General features: G+C 41.9%; 1 pseudogene; it reads right to left on the bottom strand.

Annotated features, from left to right (window-relative positions):
* Nucleotides 1–488: 488 nt before the first annotated feature.
* Nucleotides 489–5,844, bottom strand: LOC140016823 (uncharacterized; annotated as a pseudogene).
* Between the last annotated feature and the right edge of the window lie 3,663 nt (nt 5,845–9,507).

Genomic DNA, 9,507 nt, shown 5'->3' with positions numbered 1-9,507 from the left:
TAATTTCTCAAAATCTATTCGATACTAGAAAAATCATCTAAAAACTATATTTACTCATAAAAATTATTTAGAAAATGTTCCGGATACAGAAAGTGCAGAAAACAAGTCATGAAAAATGCGAAAACCTAGAAAATGCAATTTACGGGTTCTCACACATATAGCACATAAAACACCTCTAGCTTCATCAATCATTAGCTTAGAGGATCAGCAACCCAACATGTTTCACCAAGACAAGCTAAAACTTCAAGAACCAAAAGCTGCAACAAATCTGAAATTTTGGCTAAGGGGGTGAAGCGGAAGTTTTTGGGTTACCTTTGGTGGTTGTTTACTAGCTAAATGAAGTGCCTAGTTCCCCAAGTTCGCTCCTAGAATCACTGAGGTCAGTCGGCACCCCTTGCACTCTGTTTCCCTCTCGGTTTGACCACCCACAGCAGCAACCCAGCAGCGAACGTTAATGTGAAGAGAAGCTTGGGTCTGGGGTTTTTGAGTCAGCTTGGAAGGTTCTGCGGTTGGAGGAAAGAAAAATGGCAGCTGGTTTCTCCTTCTCCCCTGGTCCGACGCAACGCCGGCAGCAGCAGCAGCAATCTTCCTCCTCCTTGCTTGGTCGAGACAGCAGCCAAGAATGGAGGTGGAAGCTGGAATGGAAGCTTGAAGATTGGGGTGTGAATGGCTGAGGATGGAAGGCTGTTAGAAGCTTGGAATGGCAGCGGTCTCTGCTTCTTCTTGCACCAGAGGAACGAGCTTGAAGAGAAGAGAAACGGCTGGTAGTTGGTGATAAGATGGGTTGAAAATGAAGGTAAGCTAGAGGTATAGGTTTCAAGACTTTTTGGGCATGCCATTAATGGTGATAATTTCGAATTTGAATCGCGTTTAAGCGCGAAATTCTTATCTACTAGTAGAAATTCCTCATCTAGCATTTTCTCAACTGAATTATACATTTTTATAACCTCTACATATCATACAGTTCAACTTAGAGCTATATTGCGTATGGGAGTGCGAAAATCCAACTTAATGTTTAGCCGAACGCGAACCGTCAAATAAATTTTGAAAATTCATGTAAATTAAAATATAACATTTATATAAGTGACAACATCATTAATAATATAAATACACATTTTTAAATATAAATTCATATTATTTAATAATTTTTGAAGTTTAAATAATATTTATTTTAATTTTCAGAAATTAATGAAATTTTGAGACCCACACATCCTTCCCCCCTTAAAAGAATTTTGTCCTCAAAATTCTTACCTGTTCAAGCAAATAATTCTGGGTATTGGTCCTTCATGTCCTTCTCTACCTCCCAAGTTGCCTCCTCGACGTCGTGATTTTTCCACAAGACTTTAACCAAGGCAATCTTCTTATTTCTCAATTCTTTAATTTCGCGGTCCAAAATTTTAATGGGTCGCTCCTCATAGGTCAAAGACTCGTCTACTTCAACTTCATCTAATTGAATCACATGACTTGGGTCGGGATGATATTTCTTGAGCATAGATACGTGGAAGACATTATGAATCCTGCTCATACTAGGAGGTAAATCCAGTTGATAAGCCACTTTTCCAACTCGTTTAAGAATTTCAAAGGGTCCAATGTACCTCGGCTTTAATTTCTTTCCCTTCTTGGATACTACCCCTCCTTTCATAGGTTTCACTCTTAGAAGGACTTTGTCCCCTGCGTCAAATTCCAAGTCTTTTCTTCGGTGATCTGCGTAACTCTTCTGCCGATTTTGAGCAGTTTGAAGTCTCTCCCTAACCAGCTTAACCTTCTCATAAGCTTTTTCGATCCATGGAATAGCTGTCGGGTCTAAAACTCTCTTCTCTCCTACTTCATCCCAATGAATAGGGGATCGACACCTTCTACCATAAAGCGCCTCATACGGTGCCATTTGGATTGAAGCTTGATAACTGTTATTATAAGCAAACTCTGCCAACGTCATGTACTGGCTCCAACTCCCTCCGAAATCTAATATACAGGATCTTAACATGTCCTCTAGGGTTTGTATGGTCCTCTCCGACTGTCCATCTGTTTGTGGATGATATGCAGTGCTCAACTTCAATTTAGTCCCCAAAGTCTCCTGAAATTTCTGCCAAAAGCGGGAAACGAACCTAGGGTCTCGATCGGAGACTATACTTACAGGAATCCCATGCAATCTCATAATTTCTTCTGTATATAACTTGGCTAGTTTCTCCAAAGAGTAACTCATATTCACCGGTAAGAAATGTGCAGATTTTGTAAGCCTATCCACTATCACCCAAACCGCATCATGTCCCCTTTTACTTCTAGGTAAACCCGTCACAAAATCCATGGTAATATGCTCCCATTTCCACTCAGGGATTTCTAAAGGTTGTAACAAACCAGAAGGCTTTTGATGTTCTGCCTTAACCTGCTGACACACTAGGCAAGTCTGTACAAATTTCGCCACATCCCTTTTTAAGCCATCCCACCAATAAAGCCCCTTCACATCCTGATACATCTTGTTAACTCCAGGGTGAATAGTATACTTGGACCGATGTGACTCCTCTAGAATTTCTCTTTTCAAACCCTCTTCACTAGGTACTACTATTCGATCCCTAAATCTCAAAATGCCTTCAGGTCCTAGCTTAAAATCTAGGGTTTCCCCCTTTCCCACTCTCTCCAAATAACCTTGTACTACCGGATCCTTCCTTTGAGCCTCCTTAATTCTTTCTAACAAAGGGGATTTTAAGGATAGATTTCCAAACAAGATTTTCAACTTTTCTAAATGAGGATTCCAACCACTCGCTTCTTCTAACATATCCCATTCTCTCACCATTAGACCCGCTACTTGATTGAACAATCATAATCCTCAAGAAATTCTACCCAACGTCTCTGTCGCAAGTTCAACTCCTTTTGTGAAAACAAGTACTTAAGACTCTTATGGTCGGTGAATACCTCAAATGTCACCCCATACAAGTAATGTCTCCACTTCTTCAGAGCAAAAATAACAGCGGCTAACTCTAGGTCATGGGTCGGGTAATTCATTTCATGGGGTTTCAATTTCCTAGAAGCATAGGCCACAACTTTTCCCTTTTGCATTAGAACACAGCCTAACCCTTCTTTAGAAGCATCGGAATATACTACATACCCTTCAACTCCCTCAGGTAGGGCTAACACTGGAGCCGTAGTCAATCGCATCTTCAATTCTTGAAAGCTCGCTTCACATTTAGGGCTCCAAATGAACTTATGGTTTTTCTTAGTTAACTCCGTCATTGGCCCAGCAATTTTTGAGAAATCTTTTATAAAATGACGGTAATAACCCGCCAATCCCAAGAAACTTCTAACTTCAGTTGGATTCTCTGGTTGCTTCCACAAAGTAACTGCCTCCACTTTAGTTGGATCTACTGCGATTCCATTCTTAGAAATTCTATGACCCAGAAAAGAAATTTCTTCTAGCCAAAATTCACATTTACTGAACTTAGCGTAAAGCTTGTGTTCCCTCAACACTTGTAAAACTATCTCCAAGTGCTTGGCGTGATCCTCTCGGGTCTTAGAATATACTAGAATATCATCTATGAATACCACCACAAATTGGTCCAGATATTTCTTAAAGATTCTCTGCATTAGATCCATGAAAGCAGCTGGGGCATTGGTTAACCCAAAAGACATTACCGCAAACTCAAAGTGCCCATATCTAGAATTAAAAGCAGTCTTAGGTATGTCTTCCTTTTTAATCCTCAATTGATAGTACCCTTGTCTCAAATCTAACTTAGAGTACACCACCGATCCTTGCAATTGATCAAATAATCCATCAATCAAGGGCAAAGAGTACTTATTCTTAATAGTCACCTCATTCAAACATCGATAGTCAATGCACAATCTCAAACTCCCGTCCATTTTCTTTACAAACAAAACTGGAGCTCCCCATGGTGAGTCACTTTCCTTAATAAAACCTCTTTCTAGTAGGTCCTGCAACTGGATCTTTAGTTCCTTCAACTCCGCAGGAGCCATTCTATAAGGAGTTTTTGAAATTGGGGCTACTCCTGGAACCAAGTCAATCTTAAACTCTATCTCCCTTTCAGGTGGCAAAGATGTTAATTCTTCCGGAAAGACATCGGAAAAATCTTGCACGATTGGAACATCTTCTAATTTCACTTGGTCACTAGGGGCGTTAATTAAGAAAGCTAAGAAACCCTGGGCTCCCTTGTGAAGCATTTTCCTAGCTCGAATCCCTGAAATCAAAGCAGACGAAGCTAATCTACCCCTTATATCTAGCTTGAGAGTTGCCTCACCTGGGATGCAAAATTCCACCACTTTAGCTCTACAATCTAGTTTAGCATGGTGGTAAGACAAAAAGTCCATTCCTATAATCACATCATACCCCTTAAGATCCAAACTCACCAAGTCAACTAGCATTTTTCGCTCCTCAACCCAAAATTCACACTCCTTATACACCAAACTAGTGAGTATGCTTTTATTACCCGTAGGAGTCCTAACTTCCAAATCATAGGGTAATCGTACATGCTTTACATTAATTCCACACATAAAAATAGGATTAACAAACGAATGAGTCGCACCGGGATCAATTAAAACCTTAGCTAATCGATGAAAGATTGGAAGTGTACCTTCGACTACCTCCGAAGGGTCGGGTACAGGTTGACTATCTAGGGCATAAACCCTGGTCGGGACCTTTGGCCGACTCCCTCCAGAAGCAGTTTGCCTAGAACTTGTGGCACCTCCTTGGCTTCCCCCATTCTCGGAAATCTTAGGACAATTAGCAATTTGGTGCTCAGCACTCCCACACCTGAGGCACTTGCCCTCTTTTCTCCAACACTCATTTGCGGTATGATTGGCTTTTCCACAGTAACCACAGGTTATCTGAGGGGTTGACACTTGTACACCTTGCGGAGCACTCCTAGGGGGTCCCCTTCCACTTTGACCTCCTCTCACTCCAGATCCTCTCGCCCCAGAGCCTCTAGCTCTAGCACCCCTTGTTAAAGCACCTCTCGATGCAAGAGGGATATTCACTACCCCAGTTCCTCTACCCATCTTAGGCGGTGGGGCACTTGTAGAAATTGGGTCCCTGCTACCACTAGGGGCATTCCTTTTCCTAGCAAAGAATGACTTAGATTGGGCTCTAGCCGTCTCAAACCTCTGAGCTTTCTCTACGGCATCACTATACGTGTTAATTTGAGCAGTTGCTAGCCCCTCTTGAATCTCCACATTGAGCCCTTGCACAAATCTCCTAATGCGTCTCTGCTCAATGGCTATCAGGTCAGGGGCATATCGGGCTAATTTAGTGAAGTGGGTCTCATACTCTGCAACACTCATGGCCCCTTGTTTGCACTTAATAAAGTCGTCTTCCCTTTTCTCTTGGACTAGAGGTGGAAGGAATTTGGCATTAAACTCACGGGTGAAGTTTGCCCAAGTATTAGGGGTACGGTCTCTATCCCACTTATCCTTAATTAGATTCCACCAAGACCGTGCAGCTCCCTCAAATTGAAATGACGCAAAAGTCACCTTCCGCGTCTCAGTGTAATCCAAGGTGGCAAAAATATCAGATATTCTCTCCCACCATTCCTCAGCTATTTCAGGCTCTGGCCCACCTTGAAACTTAGGCGGCCCAAACTTCAGGAACCTCTCCAAGGCCCTATCTTCAGTATCTACCTGCCCACCAGGTTGTTGATGCACTGGTCCAGGACCTTGACGGTCCGTCAAACGCTCTAACACTTCGGTTATCCTATTAATAGCGGTGGCCATTTGATCTCCGCCCCCGCCCTCGGGTCCCCGATTTTGGTTCACTTCCGATGCTCTATCGCCCCCTTGATCACGAAGGGGTTCAGCCCGTCTCCCTCGACCTCGGCCTCGGCCTCTACCACGGGGATCCATACCTAGTTATGCCTAATGCAAAACAAGAAGCAAGTATATAGAAATTTACGCAAAATTTAAAGAGCAACGCAGGAAAATTGCATAAAATTGAGAAACAAAGCAGAAAATTATGCCAAATGAAGATCAACTTGAGGGCGATAAAAATAACCACAACTGACACATATATTAACATTCGAAATTCTTACAATTAGCATTTCGTTGGAATTTTACAAAAATATAGCCCAAAGGTGCTACAAGGTGCAACCAGTCATTCATAATCAAAAGAAGTGCAATCACCACAAAAGCAAGCCATACAGTTACAAAAATACAATGGCCCAAGAGTTAGCACCATCCCAACCAATGTTTACAGATTACAAGTCAAAAGAGAGTCTAACTAAGCCTAGTCCTCAGCGGGACCATCAGATGGATTCCCCTCATCAGGATCCTCTTCTGGATCTTCATCCGGGTTCTCCTCCGGGTCCTCCTCAGCACTAGGAGCTACCTCTGAGGCCTCGTCCATCACCTCATCCACCAGCATGGTAGCATCCGCTAGTATCCCGAAAGCTCGCTCACGAACCATGTCTCTCATTCTAGCCACGCTATCCCTTGCTCTCTGCAGCTCCTCACGGTCTGCCTCAGCCCTAGCTCTCTCCTCTATCACCCATCCAGTCAGCTCTGTTACCCTATTCTGCAGATGAGTCACCATGGCACCTAACTCATCCACGTCCTGAATCAGGGCCAGATTGGAATTCACCAACTGGCGACGCTCATCGTCTATAGCCAGAACCAAGCGGTTGGGGTAAGAGAAGGTCAACCTACAGTCACACCTAGGAACCCTGGTGTCGGGCGAGTACTGACCACGAGCTCCACCACCTTGAACTTGGTAAAATATAGGCCTAAGAGGCGGCACGTGACCATTCACGTGCCCGTTACCATTAGCAGCATGTCCGTTCCCATTAGGGTTCTCCATACCTACAAAATAGCCAAAACTTTCAAAGTTAAACCTTAGCACCATTAACTTTATCAATTATCACTTAAAATATATCTAAGTATCTCATTCCTATTTCTAGGAATAAAATACCTAACAATTCTCCCAAATACGTTCTAACCTAATGCTCTGATACCACCTGTGGCGGCCCCACTTCCCCCTAAGGCGAACCAAAGGGTTGGCGGGTCGCCTGCCTAGCTCTCGCCAGGACTCACTCACTCTAGCAACTAATATCACCAAACATAAATTGAAAATAAACCTTACTCCTCGAGCAAGCTAAGTAGTTAAATAAATCATACAATTCAACTTATACAGCCCAAAAATACAATTCCAAGTACCAACGAAAACGTCGAGCTTAAAATACTTAATTTACAATTTAAAGTTCCTAATCTAGGGCACAGAAGCACCACAGGATTCACATTTTCCCAAAGACACAAAAGTCATCCAAAAGATACTAAAGTTTTCCCTAAGTACCTATACAAAAGTGGGCATTCAAAATATAACATTTCTTTTCTAGTTCTCCAAGACTTCATGCAACTCAGAACCTGTCAAGGAAAACAAATTGGAAGGGATGAGCCAATAGCTCAGTGGTGCCTCGAAACATGCAATTCACATAGGGCAATTTAACAAGTACAAATGGACAAGTAAGCAATTAACAATTTAGGATATCGAAGTAACATGACAAGAAAAGGATACGGGGCTCTCAGGAGCCAAAGTCCACGTGCTTGATCAGGAAATTTTTAGTAGTTGACACTCCGTCAACTTTCACTACCTAACCTCCATGTAGAATATTTCCTACTCTACTTGTCTCCTAGCAACGACTTCCCCCTTATTTCCGGGCCCGACTCCAACACGAATTTTGCAAGCACTTTTACCAAGACGGCAGAGAGGTACCTCCCACCCTAATAGAGCGTGGTACGTGCATCCGTTTGGTTTATTTAGTCGACGAGACCACGCTCCAATCGACATTGCAACACTTGTACTTGTGATATTTCACGCAATCACATAGCATATAACATTTCATGATATCTCTAGCAAGTACTTTTAACAAGTAGTTCAACTAGCAGTTAAACACGATTCACGCAAGAGACACTCACCTCAAGTGAAGTGTCTAGAATTCCAAACTTTGATCGAGATTGTGCTCTTCACCAACTCCTAAAATCATACAAATAATTCACATAAATTTCCACTTTTGAGTTGGCGAATTTAACTCGAGTCAACTAGCATTTAATTTCACTCAAAAATCCCAACCTAGCATTAATTGTTTTCTCAAAGTGAAATTCACAATTTCGAGGGAAATTAAATTTTAAGGCTTCTTTAAAACCAAAAACTTGCTAAATTCGTCAAATATTCCAATAACCAAGTTCTAGAATCATATAAGCAATTAACACCACTTTGGTGTCACAAGTTGAGAAGAATCACATTTAACTATTTAGAAGAATTTTCCCCTCTAATTTTCCCCAAAAATATCTTAGGAAATTCCTTTAAGAGGAAATCATATAAACCAAGTAAAACTAGTCGTTGGAATTTGTAAGGCCTAAAGACAACCTAAGAGGGGGGGTGAATTAGGTTGATTAAAATCTTAATCAAATTTATGCAATTTTTGCTTAATAAAAATTTACCTTCTTTTCTAGTAATGATCAATCAAATAGATTAGAAGAAGAGAGCAATATTGATTCGAAAAACAAGTATAGATAAGCAATGAGAATTTTATTAAACAAAAAAGAATAAGATAGAATATCAAACCGATTGTCTACCAAGCTTTCCTCAAACTTGAAGACCAATCACTAGGTTGAGCAACTTCTCTTTGATGAAAGATGATCAACTAGATGTACAATGGAGGGAGCACTTCCTCCTTGCCCTAAGCCACAGTTAGTCAAGCTAAGAAGTTTTACAATCACTCAGATAAACCTCAACAAAGCTACACTAATGAAACTTTCAACCACAAGAGAAATGCTCACAAGGAATTCACACCACTTGGATAACAAATCTAGCTTTGGAGACTATTTTCTAGCTAAAATATCTCTTGAGATCTTGTAAACAAAGTGTGCAAAAGTCCCATCTGATTCAGAGTCGTTTGTATTTAAAGGGAACCAAAAATGGGCTTCATTAATACTTCCAACGGATAGAAGGCAAATGAAGAGTCAGCTAGCCGTTGGAGCTGTCGGACGTCCGACGGCTTAGTCATCGTCCGATCCCATCGTCGGAAAACCAGTCAAGTTGTTGTTCGGACGTCCGATGGGATTTTATCGTCCGAGCTTCTGTGTCCGAACGTCGTCCAGAGAGTTATCAAATCTTCGTGGAATTTTTAGGACGTTCGATGAGATTGATTTGCCTCCGAAGCATGCGCCCGATCCTTCAGGACGTCCGATGCTTCCTTACGAGCGTCCGACAGAGTCTTGGCAGAGAGTCATCAACACTTTGTGGAATTTTTAGGACGTCCGACCCGATCGATGTGCGTCCGAAGAGTACGTCCGATCCATCCGGACGTCCGATGCTTCCTCACGAGCGTCCGATAGAATTTCCTTCTTGATGTTCTTCATCCTTTCGGAAGTCCGACCGATTCCTTCGGACGTCCGACATGAGTGTCCTGTTTTTGCTTCTTCTTTTGGTTGATTTTTATTTCTTGACATATTCGTACCTGATTCTTTGATAGGCGAAAAGCACTTATATTTGAAGAGAGTTAGATAAACATT

The sequence above is a fragment of the Coffea arabica genome, chromosome 1e (genome assembly GCF_036785885.1).
Source record: "Coffea arabica cultivar ET-39 chromosome 1e, Coffea Arabica ET-39 HiFi, whole genome shotgun sequence".
NCBI lineage: Eukaryota > Viridiplantae > Streptophyta > Magnoliopsida > Gentianales > Rubiaceae > Coffea > Coffea arabica.
The sequence above is the reverse complement of the archived record's forward strand: the minus strand, read 5'-3'. Positions and strand labels throughout refer to the sequence as shown.